This window comes from Misgurnus anguillicaudatus, chromosome 18, assembly GCF_027580225.2.
Source record: "Misgurnus anguillicaudatus chromosome 18, ASM2758022v2, whole genome shotgun sequence".
NCBI lineage: Eukaryota > Metazoa > Chordata > Actinopteri > Cypriniformes > Cobitidae > Misgurnus > Misgurnus anguillicaudatus.
The window spans coordinates 10,869,054-10,892,686 of NC_073354.2; the positions used below are offsets into that span (position 1 = coordinate 10,869,054).

General features: G+C 39.8%; 1 protein-coding gene across 3 annotated transcripts in view; it reads left to right on the top strand.

The window, feature by feature from the left end:
• The first annotated feature begins 337 nt into the window (after positions 1–337).
• The window catches only part of ralgps2 (Ral GEF with PH domain and SH3 binding motif 2), a 158,906-nt gene continuing 135,610 nt past the window's right edge, over positions 338–23,633 (top strand). Inside the window, exons 1-2 of one of the 3 annotated variants that reach the window (XM_073855854.1) lie at positions 338–519; positions 17,285–17,358. The gene's annotated coding sequence lies outside the window, so the exon portion shown is untranslated. The remainder of the gene's footprint in view (positions 520–17,284; positions 17,359–23,633) is intronic. The other 2 variants (XM_073855853.1, XM_073855855.1) reach the window with 2 other exon arrangements.

Here is a 23,633-nt window from a genome sequence, read left to right on the forward strand (position 1 = left end):
CTATATATAAAAAACGGCGTTTGTTTAAATCTGTGCTAACAGAATCCAAATAGAATGTGAACAAATTTTAGCTCCTCCCCAATCAAAATCGCGTTTAATGATGCTTTTCGGATGTAATACGTGTGCAAAAGCCCAAAATGTGTCTGACCTCTATGATCTTGGTGTGAGGAGGACAGTAGTAGCTGTACACACGATGCACAACCACCCCTTACCTCCAATGACAGTGCTGCAACAGCCGCAGAACATAACCACGCCCACTTTTATCTCATTAACGCCCCGTGGCCGTGCCCACTTTTCTCTCTCTACCAATTACACTGCAGCACCAACAGACTGAGCCCGTAACCCCGCCCCCTCTCGGTTTAACGGACGCACACACACTCGCCGCTCCTACTGCTGGAACATTACAAGCGCGCGACTGTTGTTGTTGTTTTATATTGTTTATATTCGTTTACCGGACGATCGCGTGCAGCACGGAATAACGGTCGCCGCGCCCAGGAGCACAGCATTGATCTTAAAGAGGTAAGTTTGACGTTGTTTGGTTGTTTAGGATGCGCGCATCTGCTGTTTTGAGCGGGATGTTAGCTAGCAGGCTACACCAGCACGTCTGTGATCACGTTAATAACAACGAGAAGACCGGCGAAATGTCGCTAACGGACTGAAGATGCGCACTATTTAGGAGGGAATCCACGTGCATGTCTGTTTGTTCTGCGCAGACGGCGTGCAGTTGGAGGACTTGTGCGCTGGTCGGCTCTGCTGTTCTCAAACGACGCTTTTGCGGCCGGTGTGTTGTAATCTGCAGGATTAAGTTTATTCTGACTGATTGATGGCGGTGGATCGCTGTAGGATAAACGGTTGTTTGTCCGAGGGGGGTTTCACATGCCCCCACCCCGCCCTGATTCGGGGTGTGTCTCGCATGTACACATGCGAAAACGGAGAATTTACATTCCTAATTTCAGCTTCTTCCAAAAAACAATAGTTATTTAATACTTTAGTACTCTAAAAGACTGTTAGTTAAGACCCCATCATAAAGAAATTAATCAAATAGACCGGCTTTTCTTGAAGGACATACTATATAACACTCAGGTTGCTACATATACTCTCCCTAACGTTACATATTTATACAGATGCATTTGTATTGACACCTTGTATCGTAGGTGCATTTCATATTCAACCCTGGCGCCAATAAGAGAGATCATTTAGGATGTGAAAATACAGTGAATGTGTTTATAATGACCCTATTGATAGTTGATAGAAAAGCAGTAGGCACCATGTCAATATCATTAAATGCACGCAGAGAGTCTCTCTGCTGTGAGCAAAAGGCATGAATTATGTCCACCTCAGCATTTATTGATCAAATATGGAAATGACAACGCCTTTCTGGAGTCATTCTGGTTTTTAACTGAATGGGACATTGTTTCACCAAGACTCAAGACTCTTAAGTAACCCAAATTGCAGTGATTAAACGAGAAATATGGCCATTTATGTGAAATTTAGCCTGTGTTGGTTGTGCTATGTTGTGTCAGCAGCACAGATTTGACTGTGACCCATTTTCATAAACCTTGCTGTTGTACAACAAATCGGATAGAGAGAGAGAGTGTGTGTGTGATATGGGTGTGTGTTCTTGAGTCACTACACAAAGGTAAAGGGTTCAATGAGGATATGTTGTTTTTTCTTCTCAATAACAGACATTATGTTGGTGTAGAGCACAGCATGGGCCTAACTGAGCACAGCATGGTTTGAAGTGTCCTGTCTGTGGTTGTGAAACTAGTCCGGCTGTGTGCTTTCTGCTCTGCGAAGAAATATGATCATTCACAGATTTCGTGAAACGGGACCCCCCCTTGCTCCATAAGGGTCTGCCTCTCTTCTCTCTCTTTCTCTGTGTGAGAGAGATTCTTAGGGCCTGTTCTGGTTTGCTACCCTGCTCGAATTACAAGGGTTTTTCTGAAACACAAGATGAGCCTCGCAGGATGGGCGTGCGTGCAGCCGATCACTTGAATGAGACTTTATGTTTACATTTCGTCTGTAGCTCATTTCGTAATGTGCGTAAGTTGTGCGCCATTGCGTGCGTCTCGTGTTCTTAGTGACTCCATGCAACAGTGTGTTGAGAGAGAGGATGTGTATTTTAAGCTACTAGGGATCAGTTCAAGCCTTTTTCCCAACATCTGTTGTAAGGTCCTTATATATGCTATTGAATTCTTGCCTGCGTCTGCCTCTGCGACTATTTCTGTTTGTGCTGTTGGTTGTATAGACCCATGAGGTTAGACGAGGGCGACTCTTTAATTTGGCTAATGATCAGGGTGTCTCTTGGTGTAGGCATTTCAGCAGCTTTTTTTAACCCATGGCATCGTATCCTACTGTAAAGGCCAAAGTATGGTCAATTTTTTTAAGTGTACCCGAGGGTCTGCATACACTGTTTTTTTGTCATCAGAAGAGTACACACATGGCATGCTGTATCAGATGTTTTCAAAACCCTGCGTAAATTGTGTACGCGATGTGGCTTATGCGCTTACAGGAAAAAGTCGTATGTAGCCCAGGTGATGCATTGCATTTTGTCGCAATGTGTAGTGTGTGTATACGAACGAGCCAAATAAACTATACTTAGTTTGCAAGGCTGTGCATTCGATCGTATACATTCGCGGACACATAAAAAACAGACTTAACAGACTGTGTGTTATCATAGAGCGATGTTTTTTGCATCAACACAATGATTACAAAGCTGTGCAAGAACAGTCGCCTGTCATTTGCTTTCGTGTGCCGCATGCTGTACTGCAAGTATATAATTTTGAGGGCTCCTTTGAGTCTTGAAGTTACAGTCGGGCTTTTAAATTCGCTTTGATGAGATCATGGGTCAGTCCATCTAAAGTGGTACAGTGGAAATTGTGTGTACCTCATTGTATTATTGATATTAAAGGATTAGTCCATTTTCTTAAAAAAATTTCAGATAATTTACTCACCACCATGTCATCCAAAATGTATCGTCTTTGTTCAGTCGAGAAGAAATTATGTTTTTTGAGGAAAACATTCCAGGATTTTTCTAATTTTAATGGACGTTAATAGACCCCAACACTTAACAGTTTAAATGCAGTTTAATATAGCAGTTTCAATGCAGCTTCAAAAGACTCTAAACAATCCCAAAGTGGCGTAAGGCCGGTGATACACTGGCTGCATGGCGTGAGCGTGGCGTTTCTGTTGCGTGTCAGTTGCGAGGCGGCTGCGTCGCGTTTTCTGTGACTTTACACATTAGAACCGTGTCTGACGCGGATTGATGGCAAAATGGACTATGTTTGACAGGTGCATATTTGAAAATCGATCATTATTTATTTATGTATATTTTAAATTACATGTATATCTGAATGTATGTCAACCTATAGACTTTCAAACATCAAAATGTAATTCATTTAAATGTATTTGTGTATTAAATGACATATAAACATATTTTCCTATTCTATTTTGCCTGGAAACGCTTCCAACACGCTTGCGTCTCGCGTGAAAAATAGGCGTTGGTTCTATTTCTAGCACGCACGCGTTTTCTGCGCGGCTCGAGCAGGCAGTCTGCAAGCTTTAACCTGTTGGGAGCCGAGTTAAAAACGGACACGCCACGCAGCTGAGACGCTTACGCCACGCATCAAGTGTGTCACTGGCCTAAGGGTCTTATCTAGCGAAACGATTGTCATTTTTTACAAGAAAAATAAAAAATATGCACTTTTAAACCACAACTTCTCTTCTAACTGCGGCTGTGTGACGAGCCACCACGACCTCACGTAATTCTGTAATGACATGGAAAGGTCTGGTGTTACATATATGAAACGCATTGCAGACCATTTTAAACAATAAACTGACACAAAGACAATCATTTGTATAATTCCTCATACAATAACGTTGGAACGGTCCTCTTTCTCCACACTTGTAAACACTTGTAAAAGGTATAGTTTCGATATGTCATCTGTAACCTCTTGACGTGATGATGTATTGCGTGAGGCCACACTGGCGTGTCACAGGACTGGAGGAAGACGAAAAGTTGTGGTTTAAAAGTGCATATTTTTTATTTTTCTTGCCAAAAATGACAATTGTTTCACTAGATAAGACCCTTATGCTTCGTTTGAGATCCTAGCTCCTTGAAACAAAAACTGGTCTCTCTTGCACCTCACAGGGTATGTGTACAGGTACAATGTAGGGGTGGAACAATACATGTATTCGTTTCGAACCGAATCGGTACGGGGGTCACGGTTCGGTGCATGAATTTAAACGGAGAATACACGGTATGAAAATAAAAAAAAACTTGCGTGCAAAATAATTAATGTAATGCGGAACTACTGTTAGATACGCGGGTTCTTTATGGACAGCTAATCTGTTGCCCCGCTTTAGCTCTGAAGCTCTGATTGGCGCCGATGCAGCCGAGCTCCGCCTATGTATGCGCTCTATCAGAGACCATCTACATTCTGGCACTCTGCAGTTTTTTGTCAGGTTCACGGTCCAGTGAGTGAAATAGCAGCGACAGCGAGTATGGCAAATGGTGGTGAGGATCCGCCGGCCCCTTTAAGATCGCAAGTTTGGCAAAACTTCAGTTTTCCAGTCAGTTACAGTAGTACAGGCGAGAGAGTGGTGGAAAAGACGAGGACTTTGCATCGGCGTTGTTCAGCAGTTGTTAGGTATGTGAGTGGAAATACATCTAATCAGGGCTCTCAAGTCTCACGCATTCACCTTGACAAACACGCATTTCAGTCAGTTCAAATGCCACACTTTGTATTTCTCACGCTGAGAAGTAGGAGATAAATTGTCCTGCTATATACAACAGGCATACGCAGGGCAGTTCTGTCGAGTTCAGCTGCTTTCAGTTTTTTAAGCGTGCTCAACTTTACGCAGCGCCATCAGCGTCAGAGTACCGCGAGAAATCTTGCGGAGGAGGCTGATTTCAAATCGCTCTCGCGTTACTCTGACGTCATCCACTTGTCGTTTCTTGCAGCGCCTCGTGAAGTTGGTCACACCTATTAATTCATCCAACAAGCCTAATTTTTTTTGTTCTTTAGTACATTAATATGAAATATGCTAAAATGTCATTTAAAAATGTATTTAGGTAACACTTGTAATACATTTGAACCCCTATTTGTATGAAAGATGAGTACAAGATTACTTAAAGTGGTATATATTTTTGAAATACGAGATAGTATGTTAAATGCATTTCAGTTCATATTCATGACATCTCAAAATAACACTGATAAGGACACCTATGTTTTTAAGATTAGCTTAAAAAAAATGCCTTCTTCATTTTTGTTTTGCTTTTTTCCTCCATTGTACCGAAAGTGAATCGAACCGTGAAGCCTGAACCGAGGTACGAACCGAACCGGGACTTGTGTGTACCGTTCCACCCCTAGTACAATGTCAACTTTTTTGTATTCTTGTTGGTTACACTGTGCCTACACCATACGTAAGCAATGCAATGCCACAAAAGACAATAGAATCAGTTATATCAGTGATGCTGTGTCCATTCTGTATGCGACACAGTGTAATGGTCTCTACTGTGTCAACATGGTGTTAGGCTTATAGTTTTAGTCCAAATGTAAGCACACAGTTCCACTTTTTGGGTCAGTTTATAAGGACTTAAGTGGATTTTAGTTGTCTGAGAACATTGTTCATGTGAACTCAGGTTTTGTCCTCTGTAGATATTTTGGATGTTATTTTTGGTCCAAGTGGGTGAAAGAATTGTACCAAAAATGTAACAATTTTCCATGCTGATGTTCTCAACCAAGCATAACCACAAGGGAACATATGTCATTACTCTATGCCAGGGGTCTCCAACGTGGTGCTTGCGGGCACCAGGTAGCCCGCACAGAGTCTGTGAGGTGCCCGCCAAAGCACATTCTATTAATACTCACCTAAAGGATTATTAGGAACACCATACTAATACTGTGTTTGACCCCCTTTCGCCTACAGAACTGCCATAATTCTACGTGGCATTGATTCAACAAGGTGCTGAAAGCATTCTTCAAAAATGTTGGCCCATATTGATAGGATAGCATCTTGCAGTTGATATTTGTGGGATGCACATCCAGGGCACGAAGCTCCCGTTCCACCACATCCCAAAGATGCTCTATTGGGTTGAGATCTGGTGACTGTGGGGGCCATTTTAGTACAGTGAACTCAATGTCATGTTCAAGAAACCAGTTTGAAATGATTCAAGGTTTGTGACATGATGCATTATCCTGCTGGAAGTAGCCATCAGAAGATGAGTACATGGTGGTCATAAAGAGATGGACATGGTCAGAAACAATGCTCAGGTAGGCCATGGCATTTAAACGATGCCCAATTGGCACTAAGGGGCCTAAAGTGTGCCAAGAAAACATCCCCCACACCATTACACCACCACCAGCCTGCACAGTGGTAACAAGGCATGATAGATCCATGTTCTCATTCTGTTTACGCCAAATTCTGACTCAACCATCTGAATGTCTCAACAGAAATCGAGACTCATCAAACCAGGCAACATTTTTTCCAGTCTTCAACCGTCCAATTTTGGTGAGCTTGTGCAAATTGTAGCCTCTTTTTCCTATTTGTACTGGAGATGAGTGGTACCAGTTGGGGTCTTCTGCTGTTGTAGCCTCAAGGTTGTGCGTGTTGTGGCTTCACAAATGCTTTGCTGCATACCTCGGTTGTAACGAGTGGTTATTTCAGTCAAATTTGCTCAAAATTGCTTAAATCATTTTTATTTCCCATTCTGACATTCAGTTTGGAGTTCCGAATATTGTCTTGACCAGGACCACACCCCTAAATGCATTGAAGCAACTGCCATGTGATTGGTTGATTAGATAATTGCATTGAGAAATTGAACAGGTGTTCCTAATAATCCTTTAGGTGAATGTAAATTGTGATATTTATTTATTTATTACATATTTTTAATATAAACTTGGCTTGGTTTACGTTATGTTAACATTTTAAACAATACTAAAACACATCAACAAGTAAAATAAAATAAAATAAACAAGTAAATCAAAAAAGTTTTGAGTAGACTATCAAAAAGTGGCCCTCCAGATTGTTTTATCCATTTTGGTAGCCCTTGCTCACAAAAAGCTTGTAGACCCCTGATATATGCTTTTCTAACTGTATTGATGCAATAGCTGTTAGTCTTCTCAGATTCCGCCTCAAAACAAAAATTGCAATATGCAGCCCACTTGTATTCCGATCTGAACAACCAATTCAAGAAAATGGCTGTGTAATAGGAGGTTCGGTAGCCATCACTACTGCTTCTTTAATAACCGAGCCGAGCTCTCTCAAACATGCAAGCTTTCATTCTTGTTCTCGATTGACGGGCTGTATGTAGTTACCAAGGTAACGTATAAGTGCCAGTCATGCAGTTGGCCCATAGAGGAAGTCAGAGGTGATGAGGGCTATCAAAAGCGTCTTGTCTGTCTGCCACAGTGATGGCTCAGACTAGATACCGACAGCTAGAATGACAGAAAGCGCTTTCATACTGATCTCAGGACGCCTTTGTTTCACGATTGTCATTTAATCTTTTTAAAATTTAATCTGTTGGATTAAGAATAAACGTTGTGCAAATGTAAAATATTCACAAACAATTCTTTGAAACTATTAACTGAAATGCTGACGCAGAATAAGAATAGTTCTCTCAATAAAATTTGGAGACCTTTTTGACATGCACATTAAAATCATCTAGGCTAAAGTCTGTGTAAATTAGTCGTTTGTGGGTTTTTTTTTTTCTTCAATTTTTGATTCAACAATTACAAAAACAAGACAATTTAGGTAAAACAACTAAAATATATGAAGAGTTTGGTTCCAAAACGCAATAAACGCCATTTTTGAAAAAAATGAGTTACTGCCAAAATCAGCATTATATCAGGTCAGTAGTTAAAAGTAAATTCTTAATTTTACGCAAAATCCAATATCCGCCGTGTTATTCTGTCATCTTTTCTCCCTTTTTTCCCAAAATGCGATAAACGCCACTCCCCCTTTTTTACAGAACGCAATAAATCCCACAGCGCACCATTCACGCAATGTAAACAAACATGGCGGCGCGCTGAGTACATGGAGTCCTAGTTTTCCTCATCTACTTTGTACTTTGTGATCTACAAACAAAACAAAATAATACTTTAATTGCATTCATAAACCTGTGATGGTTTTCTGTGATGGGAAAGAAACGTAAGCCATCAACATCTAATAATATCCCTGAAAGGCACTCGGGAGACGGGTGCTTGTTCTCCCGACAGCATCAAGCTTCTCGTGCTAACACATTGACCCCAGAGGATCTTATGAAAAACTTTCCATAATTTTACTCAAAGTCAACGAAAATCGAGCAGGACCAAAAACATTTTACAGCTGATCGCTGTGAAAGACGTTAAGCGAAGACGTCAAGTAACCGCAATGACAGGGTTCTTAATATGACAAAGTAAGTGTTTTGATTAATAACATTAATGTTTATATTTTTAATTAGTGTGTACAACTAGTCAACTAAATGAATATAACATAGCAAAGATGAATGCACATTTATATAGGCTATTGATTCAATAGATTTATAGCATTTTGAATAAAAACTGAAAAAATAATCAGTTTTTATAATAAATCTTTGAAAATCAAGTTATGGATTTGAATTTTTTATGTTTTTATAACCTAAAGATGCTGTGTGAAAGTTTGTAACAGAAAATAGTTGTTTTCATCTTGTCACTTTCTTGGTATAGAAAACACGTTTTTACCAAAATTTGTCAAAATGGATTTATTGCGTTTTGGAACCAAACTCTTCATATATTGCTTGATGCTGGACTGATGTGGTTGTAAGGCACTTATAAGCCGAAGGTATACTAGTGATGTATGCTTGCCGTCTGCATGACGTCCTTTTTTTTAATCATCAGGAGGGTCCGCGCGAACCATCCGCATGCGGCCCAAAGTTTTAGACCACATGTACAACAGCGCATGCGCAAGAAGGTATTAAGACACTCCACTACAAACAATTACACAAAGCCAAAAGACAGCATTTGCACACACACTATCATTTTTCTTCATTTATTTTCACTTCTTCCAAGAACAGAAAGCTGGGGAGTATTTTTGTCACCATAGTGTTTGATTCATGTTCTTTGTTTTCTTGTTGTTTGTTCTAAACTTTGTTTGCGATTGTGGATCGGCTACAATTCTTCACCTATCCTAAATGTTTTAATGTACTGTAAATGTCGCAAGTCGGTGCTGCCCTGACTGCCTGGTAAGAGTAATCATTTGAAATAATTTGAATTGCGTACTAGCCGTGGTGAGTATTCTTTAAAGTCTGCACGGACGCATGCACGGCCCGGGTATACTTTTTTTCCGCGTCCGCGTCCGGCTCGCGCGCGCACGTGTCCGCGCAGCTTTCCGAGTATAGTCTCCGCGGCTACACGCGGATGGCCGCGTTCGACACTATACGCAATACAAATGATTTCTTATTCAAATTATTAGTCTAACAGGCTGTCAGTGCAGCACTGATTTGGCGACATTTACAGTACATTAAAACATTAGGATAGGTGAAGAAAAGTATCTGATCCACCATTGCAAACACAGTTTAGAACAAACAACAAGACAACAAAGAACAGGAATCAAACAAACATGCTCCACAGCTTTCTGTTCTTGTAAGAAGCAAAAGTTAAAGAAGAAAAACGATAGTGTGTGCGCAAATGCTGTCTATTTCCTTTGTATAATTGTTTATAGTGGAGTGTCCTGTCTAAATATTTACACGCGCATGCGCTGTCGTACGCGGACTGTACGCGCACTGTCCGCGCGGTCTCAAATTTTGGGCTGCACGCGGACGGTCCGCGCGGCTGGCCGCGGACCCTCCTGATGACGAAAATGACGTCATGCGGACGGCGCGCATACGCGGACGTCCCTAGTATACTTTCGGCTTAAAGGCCCGGGTATACTTTTTTTCCGCGTCCGGCTCGCGCGCGCACGCGTCCGCGCAGCTTTCCGAGTATAGTCCCCCGCGGCTACACGCGGATGGCCGCGTTCGACACTATACGCAATTCAAATGATTTCTTATTCAAATTATTAGTCTAACAGGCTGTCAGGGCATCACTGATTTGGCGACATTTACAGTACATTAAAACATTAGGATAGGTGAAGAAAAGTAACTGATCCACCATTGCAAACACAGTTTAGAACAAACAATAAGACAACAAAGAACAGGAATCAAACAAACATGCTCCAGGGCTTTCTGTTCTTGGAAGAAGTAAAAGTTATTGAAGAAAAACGACAGTGTGTGTGCAAATGCTGTCTATTTCCTTTGTATAATTGTTTACAGTGGAGTGCCCTGTCTAAATATGTTCACGCGCATGCGCTGTCGTACGCGGACTGTACGCGCACTGTCCGCGCGGTCTCAAATTTTGGGCTGCACGCGGACGGTCCGCGCGGCCGGCCGCGGACCCTCTTGATGACGAAAATGACGTCATGCGGACGGCGCGCATACGCGGACGTCCCTAGTATACTTTCGGCTTAATGCACGCGCGAGCCGGACGCGCAAGCTGAAAAAAGTGTCTACTAGCCATATAGGAGGCACCACTGCTTTGACACGTGTAACCTTTTGCAACACTTAGGGTGTTTTCACATATAGTTCATTATAAAAGAACCTAACCCAGTTCACTTAAAGTGAACCAGAAAAGGAACTAGCCGAATGTGACCTCAGTCCTTGTGGTGTTCACAATATAGTGGACTCAAAAGAGGACCCAGTTCTTTTTTTTTGTCCCCTTCAGAACTGAAGTGACCTCAGACCCTTTCTTGTTCACATCGCAACTTCATAAGAACTCGAACCCCAGCTTCCTGTGCAGCAGATTATTTTGATACAATATCAAAACCACACGCGAAGCATACTGGGACCTCATTGATTTCACATCTCAAAAATAAATCGATCCACAAAAGAACCCAAAAGCGAACTATACTTAGACCACCTCCAGACGTGGCCTGAGTTCGGGTCACTTTTGGGTCCTTTTCGGGGGGGTCTGAGATCACTTGGTTTGTTCACATATACACCCTGAACTGCTCCAAGAGCATTTGGAGGGCTCAAACGAACTAGGTGTGTAAACACCCTTACTTAATAAAAAGGTTAAATAAATGCATGTTTTTAAAGTCACTGAGTAATCATGTTAAATAATCATGATTATAATTTTGCCCATAATTGAGCAGCCCTATTCAGGCTTCAAAAATAGCTGATTACTGATACAGTACTTTGCACACACACACTGCATTATAAACTAAACAGTCCATAGACACGCATTGTTCAGCCCTTGTGTTCATTCATAGGCCTTCTTCATTTGATATACAAGTCAGCGTCTGCCAAATTCATAAATGTTAAAGTAATTATTTCGCAACAGATATGAGTCAACAAATACACAGACTGACTATTGCTGGAACCCGAGGTCCTGTTATGAAATGTTATAAGCATTACATAGAGATTTACGTCCGGCCCTAATATCATGATTTGATTGTGCATGTGAGTCATTTGTTTGTTCATTCAGGAGAGCGCTTGAAATGGTATGTGTGTGTGTGCGATTTATCTCTAACCTTTCATCTATGTTAGTCACCTTGTATGGTCAGCTTGTGTGTGTGAGGAGCTCATATTCATGATCCTTGTTTGGTTATGTGTGAGATTTTGGCTCTATGATGCGAGTTTGAAACACTCTGATTTTCAAGGGTGTGCATGTGTGTTTGTGTGTGTGCGTATTCGTGAGTGTGTTTGAGATTAAAAAGACTGTAAAGTGGTTGTGATGTTGGAGGCCGTCAACTGAAGAGGGTGATTGTATGCAGATGTTGCATGACACCTTGTTAGATGCCAACATTGTTGTTTGTGTGTGTGTGTGTGTGTGTGTGTGTGTGTGTGTGTGTGTGTGTGTGTGTGTGTGTGTGTGTGCGGCCACACCAGCTTTAAGGAATGTGGTTGTGCTGAGCTTTATCTTAAAGGGTACATTTCACAAGACTTTTTTAAGATTTGAAATAAATCTTTGGTGTCCCCAGAGTACATATGTGAAGTTTAAGCTCAAAACATCATATAGAAAATGTTAAAATTGACACTTTGTAGGTGTGAGCAAAAATGTGCTGTTTTTTGGTGTGTCCTTTTTAATGCAAATGAGCTGATCTATGCACTAAATGGCAGTGTCATGGTTGGATGAAGTGCAGATTAAGGGGCGGTATTATCCCCTTCTGACATCACAAGGGGCGCCAAATTTCAATGAGCAATTTTTTCACATGCTTGCACTTCTCACGCGGCTGTCCAATCACAGTGGAGAAGGGGCGGGACAAGTATCACAGCAACCAACCGTCTCACAGCTGACGTATCAAAATGCTACCAAAGCGCTTAGCTGAAGAAAGCTGGCACTCAGCTGAAAAACAGCTGGCATTCGGTGTTGTCCAGGCGTTTTCAGCTGCGTTTAAAAGTTTTGGTGTGCACAACCATAGATATGTATAAAGGCTAGATCTAAGATGTCTCGCCCGCGCTGCTGGCATATTGAGTGGAACGTCCGCATTTTGGCGGCCATCTTACCACATGATGCTCGCTCACTCGTACCATTGAGTTTTAATGGTATTGGTACTTTTAAATGACCATAACTTGCTTAATTTTTTACCGATTTTCAAACGGTTTGGTTTGTTATAAACGTCAAAGATGTACCTATGACACTGCATACTTATACTAAAAAATAGAAAAAAATTCATGAAACATGTTAAAGCATCCAGAATTATAGCCACGTTAATAACGTTTGTAAGAAACCAAACCGTTTGAAAATTGGTAGAAAATTTAGCAAGTTATGGTCATTTAAAAGTACCTGCACCATTAAACTCAATGCTTAGAGTGAGCGAACTGTCTGGGGTAGGATGGCCGCCCGGTGAGGACGTTAGAGACTCCGCCGTAAGACATCTATGCTGCGTCCGAAACCGCCTACTACATACTGTATAGTACGCGAAAAGCAGTAGGCGAGGCGAGTAGTATGTCCGAATACATAGTATTCGAAAAACAGTATGCGAAAAGTACCCGGATGACCTACTACTTCCGGTTAGATTTTGCAGTGTGCATACGATGGACGCTTCACTATCCCATGATGCCCCGGACGAGGAGTTATCCAACGAAGAAGAAGAGGCACGCGGCTGTTTTCGCGCTGAAATGACACGACATGATGACGAAGTATGTCACGTGATGTAACAACATGGCGGATGTAGTACGTCCGAATCTCATTCATACTACCAGGATTCATACTATACAGTGCCTACTGTTTTAACGCCAAGTAAGTAGGTACTTCATCTAATTCAGTACCTACTATACAGTATGCGGTTTCGGACGCAGCCCCAGCCTTTATACATATCTATGTGCACAACCCCTTAAAGTTGAAGGCTATAATGTTTTCCGTTTTGTGGGTTAAGGCAATATAACTAGAGATGGGCACGAACGGTCAGATATTGAATTTGCAATAATAATTCAAAGAGAAAAAATGCTATTCAAATGTTTGTTTGTTTGAAAATAAGCTTTTCTTGTTGTTGACATTCCTATTTAAGCCTTCTGTGAAACTGTAAAAATGAAGAATTCATAAAACTTCAAAAACACAATTTAAGGGTCCCTTTCTTTCTGTATTTTTGAAGCTTTGATTGTGTTTACAGTGCACAATATAACATGTGTTCATGTTTCACGTGTAAAAAAGCACTATTTTTCACACAATTTACTTATCTGTATAGTGCTGTTTTCACTGTCCTCAAAACAGTCTGATGTTTTCCTTGTTCTATGAAGTCCCTCCTTCAGAAATACGTATTGAGTTCTGATTGTGTAGTTTGTTTAGTGTGTTGTGATTCGATAGCAGCTTGCTGTTAGCTGGCGACTGACGTATTCCTGTGGGCGGAGTTTAGTCAAAAAACTGTTCTAGTGACGTCAATAAAGCAGGAAGTAGAGGGCTGTAGTCCAAACTGGCCGTTCGCTGTAGGCTTTGAAAGGGGAATTCTGTTAAAGAAAATATATCGCCTGACAGTGAACTTTGAGCTTTATCATTTTGCAGGTATTATTTATGCTATTATAACAACATTACACACTAACTAGGGTTTAAAAAAAGAACACGACCTTTAATTAGGAATGCACCGATACCAATAGTGGTATCGGGTATCGGCCTCGATACCACATTTTTTAAAGTACTCATACTCGTTAAAAGTCCCCCGATACCTGGGATCGATACCACAGTCTGAGAAATGTCTATGTTTGGGCGGCGTGTAAGGGGTTAATGCCTCTTTTGTTGTCCAAAGAGGCAGGGTTTGCAACAAACTGGAAAACTAGTCCCTTATTTTTTGGTTAAATTATGTGACTAAAGCTGTTACCTGTAAATTTAAATGACCTGTACTCGGTATCGGTATCGGCAAGTACTGAAATGCAAGTACTCGTACTCTAAAAAAAGTGGTATCGGTGCATCCCTACCTTTGCATCTCTAATTTGTACAATTCCTGGGGAAATCACTGTAATAAATATGTGAATATTAACTTACGTGTCATCTCCTTAAAGGGATAGTTCACCCAAAAATTAAAATTCTGTCATCATTTACTCATTTCCAAGTTGTTACAAACCTGTATAAATTTCTTTGCTTTTCTGAACACAAAGGACTTAAAAATAAGCAGAAAACATGAGCTCCGTTGACTTACATAGTAGGAAAAACTGTATGGAATCAATGGTGCTCGAAACTGCTCGAAATATCTTCCTTTGTGTTCAGCAAAACAATTTTTATAGGTCTGTAACAATTTTTATTTTTGGATGAACTATCCCTTTAAAGGGACATATCATAAAAATCTGACTTTTTCCATGTTTAAGTGCTATAATTTGGTCCCCAGTGCTTCCATCAACCTAGAAAATGTGAAAAAGATCAACCCAGTAACTTAGTTTTAATAAACCATTCTCTGCAAGCATTTGAAAAAATAGGTAATTGAAATTTGGCTTCCCTTATGATGTCTGAAGGGGATAATTCTGCCCTTTAATCTGCACTATCCAACCACTGCACTGCCATTTAGTGAAGAGATCAACTCGTTTGCACATTTCTTCCACATTTTTGCTCACACCTAAAAAGTGGCAATTTTAACATGTTTTAATAAATGATCTTTATGGTATTTTAAGCTAAAATGTCACATATGTACTCTGGAGACACCAAAGATTTATTTTACATCTTAAAAAAGTCTTTTGAAATGTCCCCTTTAAAGCTGCTGAAGCACTTGCTTGTTGACTGCTGAGATTGCATCTCATCTGGTTGTCATGAGCTCCGTTGACTTCCATAGTAGGAAAAACAGTATGGAATCAATGGTGCTCGAAACTGCTCGAAATATCTTTCTTTGTGTTCAGCAAAAAAATGTTATAGGTCTGTAACAATTTTTATTTTTGGATGAACTATCCCTTTAAAGGGACATATCATAAAAATCTGACTTTTTCCATGTTTAAGTGCTATAATTTGGTCCCCAGTGCTTCTATCAACCTAGAAAATGTGAAAAAGATCAACCCAGTAACTTAGTTTTAATAAACCATTCTCTGCAAGCAAGTGAAAAAATAGGTAATTGAAATTTGGCTTCCCTTATGATGTCAGAGGGGGGTAGTTCTGCCCTTTAGTCTGCACTATCCAACCACTGCACTGCCATTTAGTGCAGAGATCAACTCATTCTGCACATTTTTGCTCACACCTACAAAGTGGCAATTTTAACATGTTATAATAAATTATCTTTATGGTATTTTAAGCTAAAATGTCACATATGTACTCTGGAGACACCAAAGATTTATTTGACATCTTAAAAAAGTCTTTTGAAATGTCCCCTTTAAAGCCGCGTAAGCACTTGCTTGTTGCTTGTTGACTGCTGAGATTGCATCTCATCTGGTTGTCAGTCACGGTGACCAACAACAACAACGTCAAAATGCATGTTTCCCTCTCAGCAACTTTGAGACGTGATGTTTTCGGAAGAGATCACATGACTTTACACTTGAGCACAAACAATGTCACAGTTGAGCAAACTTGTGAAGCTAGCTTCCCCTCTCTCACCACACACAAACACTTACCCGATCACTCGCAGCTGTGTGGGGTGTGTGTTTTGGCGAGCACTTCAGAGAAATCGGAGCGCCGCCTCTTTTTTTGTTCGTACGCAAACACTCACGTTCATGCACTGTGAAATATGTAAACTTTGGTCCATTGTCGCGTGTCCGACAGAATGTATCTCATTTTGGATTGCTGAATGGGGCAACATCAGCACATGTTGTCAACACACATCAACTCAAAATGTGTCTCATATGCGGTCAAAGTCGAAGATCTCGTAGTGTGCATGATGTCTCAGCAAATTCCTTTGATACATATTGCACATAAAAATGGCAATACAACAAAGTGATTGGTACAATGTGGGAATTTCTGTCTCTGAAAAGTATTTTCTTTTTCTACTTGGCATCTCATATCTTCTGTCAAGCTGTTCCACAAGATTTCTAAATCCTGGTTTTATCAACGGCGTAAATAGGAATTTGGTCCATTTAAACTCTGCAACAGCCCTGTTAAGTTATTTTGCTTCTTGAAGTTGCTTTCATATTTTCTTGTCACTGATAGTACTTCAGAAAGAGTAGGTTGGCTCCCTAATTAGCTTACTTTAAGAAAAATTAAGTTATTGTACATTATGTTGTGGCCGATTGTATGTTCTTTTATAAGTTATATTTTCTTTTATTGTACCACGTCAAGAACATTTGGATCAGACGGCATCTTCCTATCCTAGGCAGTTCTTGGCTAGAATAAGCTGCCATGTGGACCATACTTTAAGCCAACAGTCTGGCTACACTAAGTTATACTATAGTAGCACAGGTGCTTATAATGAGGCTAACTAACATGTACATGTACAGCTGTACATAATATATAGAGATCCAGTGTACTATTAAAGTCTGCCTGTGCCTTCTGATCTCTGCAATATTTGGGCAACAGAACACATATGTCAAGATTGTTTTGTTGCCTGCCTTTATGCTTTTGAACATTTGCAGGCCTGAATAAATGTCTGCAGGATACACACAGTATAAAACTGTATAGTGTAGTTTATCAGATATTAGTGTGTTAGCCTATGGGGAAGTTACAGCTCCTTACGATCCTCTCTGCACTCGTCTGCTGTTCGCCATATGGAGATGATAAACTTGAACTTTCCTTGTGCTCTGGTTTCTTCACCGCTTTTCCTTTTTTATATCTTTTGTGTCTGTTATGCTTCTGTATTTCATTGTCGTTCCTAAGTCATCTTCAGCCTTTATGTTGTTCTATCAGTCTTGTTTATGTCTGTGTATATGTCTGTCTTTGTCTTTCAGGCAGATTATCCCTCAGCAATCTGTTCACCTGTGTTCAGTCCACTGCACTTTATATACTCAACAGCTTTGTGTGGGTATGTGAGAGAGATTAGCATTTTCTATTTTGGGTTCTTCATAATTTCCCATCACAGAAGTGTACGGACACACACACACACACACACACACACACACACACACACACACACACACACACACACACACACACACACACACACACACACACACACACACACACACACAGACACACACACACTTTATTAGGGTAAATGCAAAACATGATTTGACTCACTTTTAAACAGTTAGATCCACTTGAGATGTCTTTTTTTACCCTAAAATCCAAAAATCTAAATCTAAAATCCAGGCTTATAATCTAAATATGGGAATAGAAGCATCCAAGCTTGATTTCATTCCAGGGCTCGAAATTAACCTTTTATTTATAAATTCGAAAATTTGATAGTTAAAGCACCAGTAAAAATGTAGGAGAATCCATAACTTCATCGTAAAGATTAAAAGCTTGAACAATCAAACTTGATCTTAAATGATTTGCCACGCAGTTAATATTTGCTTGCTCCATTTTTAAACAAGCTCTTATATAGGGCTGAACGATTTGTCCTAAAATCAAAACCTCGGTTAATTTAACATTTGACATTGGTTACGATTAATGAGCGATTATTATTATTTTTTGCCTCATAGTTCACTGGCATGGTTTGTATTTTAAATATGGTCAGATATTAAAGGTGGGATATATTTTTCTATTGAAAGGGCATTTGTTGTTATCTTTGTGATTTTAAAAGAATTAAGTGAAGAGGAAAGTATTATGTGTGAAGGTTATTTATTGAGCATTTTGACCTTCAACTTAAATCAAAGCACACATTGCTTGAAATGAAAACAGTCACATTTTAGTATACTGTATACTGCAAGTTTCCTTAAAAAAGTAGAAAATAAATAACTTAATTTTTTTAAACTCTAGTAATTCAGGGCTCCAGACTAATTTTGTTATTACTAGAAGTAGTGTACCCCCTGACTGAAAAATTTAGGGGCACAAGCAGAAAATTTAGGGCAAACCTTAAAGGAACAGTATGTAAGAAATGTATATCAATTAATCATAAAATGTCCCTGATATATCACTAGACATTAAGAAATCATTTTCATTTCAAATACTTATAACACTGACAACAGTGATCTGGCCAGGATATTGTCATTTAAAAAGTAGAGTTGCAGCCCTCAACTGATGTTTATGTTGTCATTTTGCGTATTGGCCACCAGTTGTGTGATTGCAGTACACAAATACTTATATACAATAAGTTATATCTAGATAATGAGATGAGTGGCATGGTAATTCACATTGTATCCTTTACACATTTCTTGTCTTCTATTCAGTTTTCCTTAACTGTGGACACTGCTGTCTAAGACCTAACTCTCATCTATAATGTTTCTGGTGCTAATGTAGACTAGAAGTTCTCTCTATGCGTCATGCAAATTTGCGGTAAAAACTCGATCGCGCATTTCGTAGTTTTATCACGGGGCCCGCATTCGCACCTACTTCGTATTTCTTTGGCACTAGATGATCTGCTCAGTTAACACAGTGTTTGAGTTCTCCTCCATGTGTCTCTATGCTACTGACTGGACGGGGCGGAGCCACGTAACCTCACACGCCGTAGTATGTTTTAAAGGGAAAGTATTAACAGGATTAAAAACCGAAAATAACCGACATGATAAAATAGGGTCGGTTAAAGTTTCAGAATTTCAGTTTCGATTAGGGATGTCCCGATCCGATCACGTGATCGGAAATCGGCCCCGATCACGTGGTTTCAGACTCGATCGGAATCGGACGTTACCTCCCGATCAGGACTCGGAAACATATGCAGGGTTTAAAATCCATTAAGGTCTCGCTCTGCTCCGCGCCAGTGTACGCGCTGCGCTGGTGCGTGTGAACTGATGAGAAGAGAATAGGCTTGTTCGACTTCATGCAGCGCCGCAACAACCGGCAGCCGGATGACGTCAAAGTTCCGCTAGAGCGATTTAAAAGCAAACTCCTCCGTATGATTTCCCGGATCACTCTCGCGGTAGTTTGACGTCACCCTGCTGTCGATTGTTGTCGAAAGCAAGCCTATTGACGTGCTTTCATTCATAAGCTTCACACTCGTGCGTGCAAGGAACCCACGACGCGTTGATCATTTAAACGACGCGTTGATCGTTTTTGTCACCATGTGCTCAGACGCAGCTCCGCGTCTCACTCAGAACCTCAAGAACACGCATTCGCGCAGGATAATTTGACATTACTGGAGAGATGAGAGATAGAGAGGTAAGAATGGTGCACACGTCGAAAAAACTTAATAGAAGTCTAGAAACAAAGTATTAAAGTATGTATAGCCATTTCACTCATCTCATTACAATATGTTAACCAGATAACTGGATACAACTGATTGTATAGTTTAATAAAATAATGTATTTTGATTATACAGATTAATTACGACCTAACTATAGGTATTTTATAACTAACTGCTGACCAGCTTAGGGAATCTCTATGGCTAATTTATAAGATATATTGCTGAATCAGTATATTGTTTATCTTGTTAATTTAGTCTTTTTGGGTAGCCTATCTTATGCCTAGATTTAGTCAAGGAGGTTGATTCTTGTAACTTCCTTCAAAGTTTGATCAATTGTGCATAATGACATGTGCAACAAATGCATATAGTATGTCAGACTCATAGATTTGCATAATTTAAAGTTCCGTTTTTAAAGTTTGGGTCAACATGTGGCACAGCTTTAAAACTGAAACTTATAAAATCCTATCAGAGGTCCAAAATGTCATTGAAACACACCAGTGGCTTTGCTGTCATCAGGATTAAACATGTTACCCCTCGAACCCTCCCTCCCAACAGAGCATCCCCACAAAATAAATCCCAATTTAACCCCTGTACATATACTATATATATTCTCATTATTTTTTAACACATCTGTAGTTATGCGCTGGCACAGAGTTAGACTCTTTTGACTCCACACAGAAACAGCAACGCGTGCGGCATGACATAAGGAACATCCTGGTTCTGTTTTTTTCGCTCTTATTTATTCTTTTTTTATGTATTATAGAAGTATCGGATCGGGACTCGGTATCGGCAGATACTCAAAATCAAATGACTCGGACTCGAGGGCAAAAAAACCTGATCGGGACATCCCTAGTTTCGGTTATTTTTCAATTAATCGTGCAGCCCTACTCTTATATGCTTAAGGCTTGCGGATTCACAGGGCCCCAGGGCTCCAGACTGCCATGGTCGCATTTTGCCACCAAAATTTGAGAGTGTGCCACTGAATTTTACATCCAGTTGCACATGTGATGCGACACTATATTTAAAACAGAACATTGTACTTTCTGCATCTATCATCAAAGTATTTATTAATAATACAGTGTATTATTTAATAGAAATGTGAATATTTGGTTAGCATGTTGATTTACGGTATGTGCCCCTAAATTTTCTGGTTGCGCCCCTAAAATTTTCAGTTGGGGTCCACTGTGCTCCTAGTAAAAAAAGTTAGTCTGGAGCCCTGGGCCCTATAAAAACCATTTAATGTTATTTGAAATAAATTTTTCAAATTTATTTTCTAATAATAATTTTACATTTTTTTTTTCTAAAATAATAAAAAATAAAATGAAAAAAATTTATTTTTATCAAAAACATTGCATTTTTATTTTTTGTCAAAATGCTGCATAACAAAACTTTGTTTAAAATTAAAAATGAAAGTGCAAATCTTTTGAGGATGATTTTATATTACTTAAAGGTATAGCGGAAGATTTTCCCAAATTATTTAAAAGAACCGCCCCTCCACATTTAAAAAAAAATGCACACGCGCCACACTCTACCTCCTCCCGAGAGGGAACGCCTGTTAAACGCGTGCACGAGACAGAGAGAGAGAGAGAGAGCATGCAGGAGCGTAGTTCTTCTCTTCGCTCTGTTTACAAGTTGCTGTCGGCATGTTTACCGTGTCTGTGCGGTTCGTGACTTGTGCCAGGGCTAGCATCGCTAATCTTAGCTTACATCAACTTTTACTAGCAGTGATTTTAAATATATTTCTCCAAATAGCATGACAAAATGTACCTTTCCAGTAGAAACTTCACGTGGGAAGTAGGGTTGCCGCGGTGACAGAATTTTCTCACCGGTTAATCGGCGCGTCCCAAACCCGGTGATCGCGGTTTCACCGGGTGGGAGGGGCTTATAAATGCGCATGCAGACGTGCACATTTTACTTTCACTTTTGAATTACGCAACTGTTTAAATGCAGTGCTTGCGTATGCTGCGTTAAATCGCGTATGGATTTGCATTCAATGCGAGTGCAACAGCTGGTTTAATTAAGTGCTTAAGTCAATGTGCCCAGGTAATTCGCACAAAACCCGCCAGTCCCAAGCAGAGCAACCGGCTACTTCTCCATAAAGCGCTGCTTGAATGATGGGTTTATTATTTTTCTTGATGAAAAACACAAGAACAAAACGATCTCGCTTATAATAAACATCATATATGTATATTATAACAAAAACGAGTAACCACGCGGCTTCTGCCTTCGTCTGGTCAGTCAGCTTGCCTCGCACACTCTGACAGGAATAAATTAAATCTGACACCTGCGGCTCTGTGACGTGACGCGCGTTCAGCTCCGCTAAATTCAGTCTGCAGACACATTCAGTTAAAAGTGTTTGCTCTCTCTAACGAAACTAAATGATTTAATTACACGAAAAAATTAAAACGACGGTGTCGCGGTGGGCAAGTGATCTAACCGGTGAGAGGCTGAAGCACCAGTTATCACCGTTTCACCGACCATCGCGGCAAGCCTAGTGGGAAGCCCAACCTGTCCTATTAGCTCACGCCAGTCTTGTTTCTTTCTCCATAGTCCTTTCTCTTCTTGTCATACAATTCGTAGACACGTTTTCTCTTGCGACCCTCAGACATTTTGAAAAAAAAGCACAGTGAGAACACGAGCTTCAATTAATGGTTGAAACCGTAGCACAACACACATACACGTGAAAGTGCGCATGTGCAGAAAGCGAACCTAGGGACGAGCACGTACAACGGTTATATGTCAAAATATCATTAGAATGATTGACATCTGGGATGACCAATAATATAGGTGATCCACCCGGAAAACGAAAATCTTCCGCTATACCTTTAAGAAATAAATTTTTTTTTTAAATCATTATTTTTATTATTTTAAAAGTAGATTTTACTATACAATAAATTTTTATTATGATGGGTTGTCAGTGTGTATTTTTCAGTGAAACAAGACTCTGACAGCAACTCTGAATATGAACTTTTTATGTATTTGTGTTCTCAGATAAAAAAACGAGCATTAAACTCAGTATATAAAGTTTAATTAGTCTGTAATGAGACTTTCACTTAATATTCCATATTATTTGCGAACGATTCGTAAAGAACTTAAAGGGTAAGCACAATCCCCAAAATTAAAATTTTATCATAAATCCCTGTCGTTCTAAACCACAAAGTACTTTGATTGCCTTTAGAACACATTTTAGATATTTTTGATGAAAACCAGGAGACTTCTGACTGTCCCATATAATGCAGTTTGATTTACACAATCAAGCCCAGATAAAAATGAAAGACATTGCCAAAAAGGCCCATGTTCCATCAGTAGTTCAATAATAATATTATGAAGCGACGAGAACACTTTTTTGCGCAAAGAAAAGAAAAAATATTTTATTCAACAATTTGTTCTCCTCCTGCGTTGATCAGTGCGTGTTTATGTTGCTGATGTAGTTGCCGGCATACAGACACAGAATAAGTAATTTGTGCATTTATATGGGCATAATGGCTTAAATTAAAAAAAGGGAAAAAACAAAAACATTGGGAACTACGTCAGCAGGTCACGTCAATTTTTATGTAGAAAACACTAAATCACTAAAAATGATAGTAGGGGTGTAATGATATATCGTTCGATTCTGCTTGCTATCCTTTTAATGAATTACGGTAAAATGCCGTTACATCCAAAAGCCAGAGTGCGCTCTCACGCAGAAATTCAATATATGCAGCAGAAGAAGAACCATTACACAGGCAGCTTCAGGAAATATACAATCATATTTATGTAGCTGTTCAAACTAGGGATGTCAATTTATGCAATTTCATCATTTATGCGATGATCATTTAAATTAACGATCAATCAATCGAATAATCGTTAACAGTAATAGTGCAATAAGCCTTCACTACAGTGGCATATAGCCAATGACATAAAAGTGTGCATAAAAACGACAGCTTCCTCAGGCGAATTAAAATATTTTATTTTGTCTAAATAACATGCTAGTGGGATTGTAAAATGAGTCAATGTAGTTGTTGTTTTGATAAAATCAT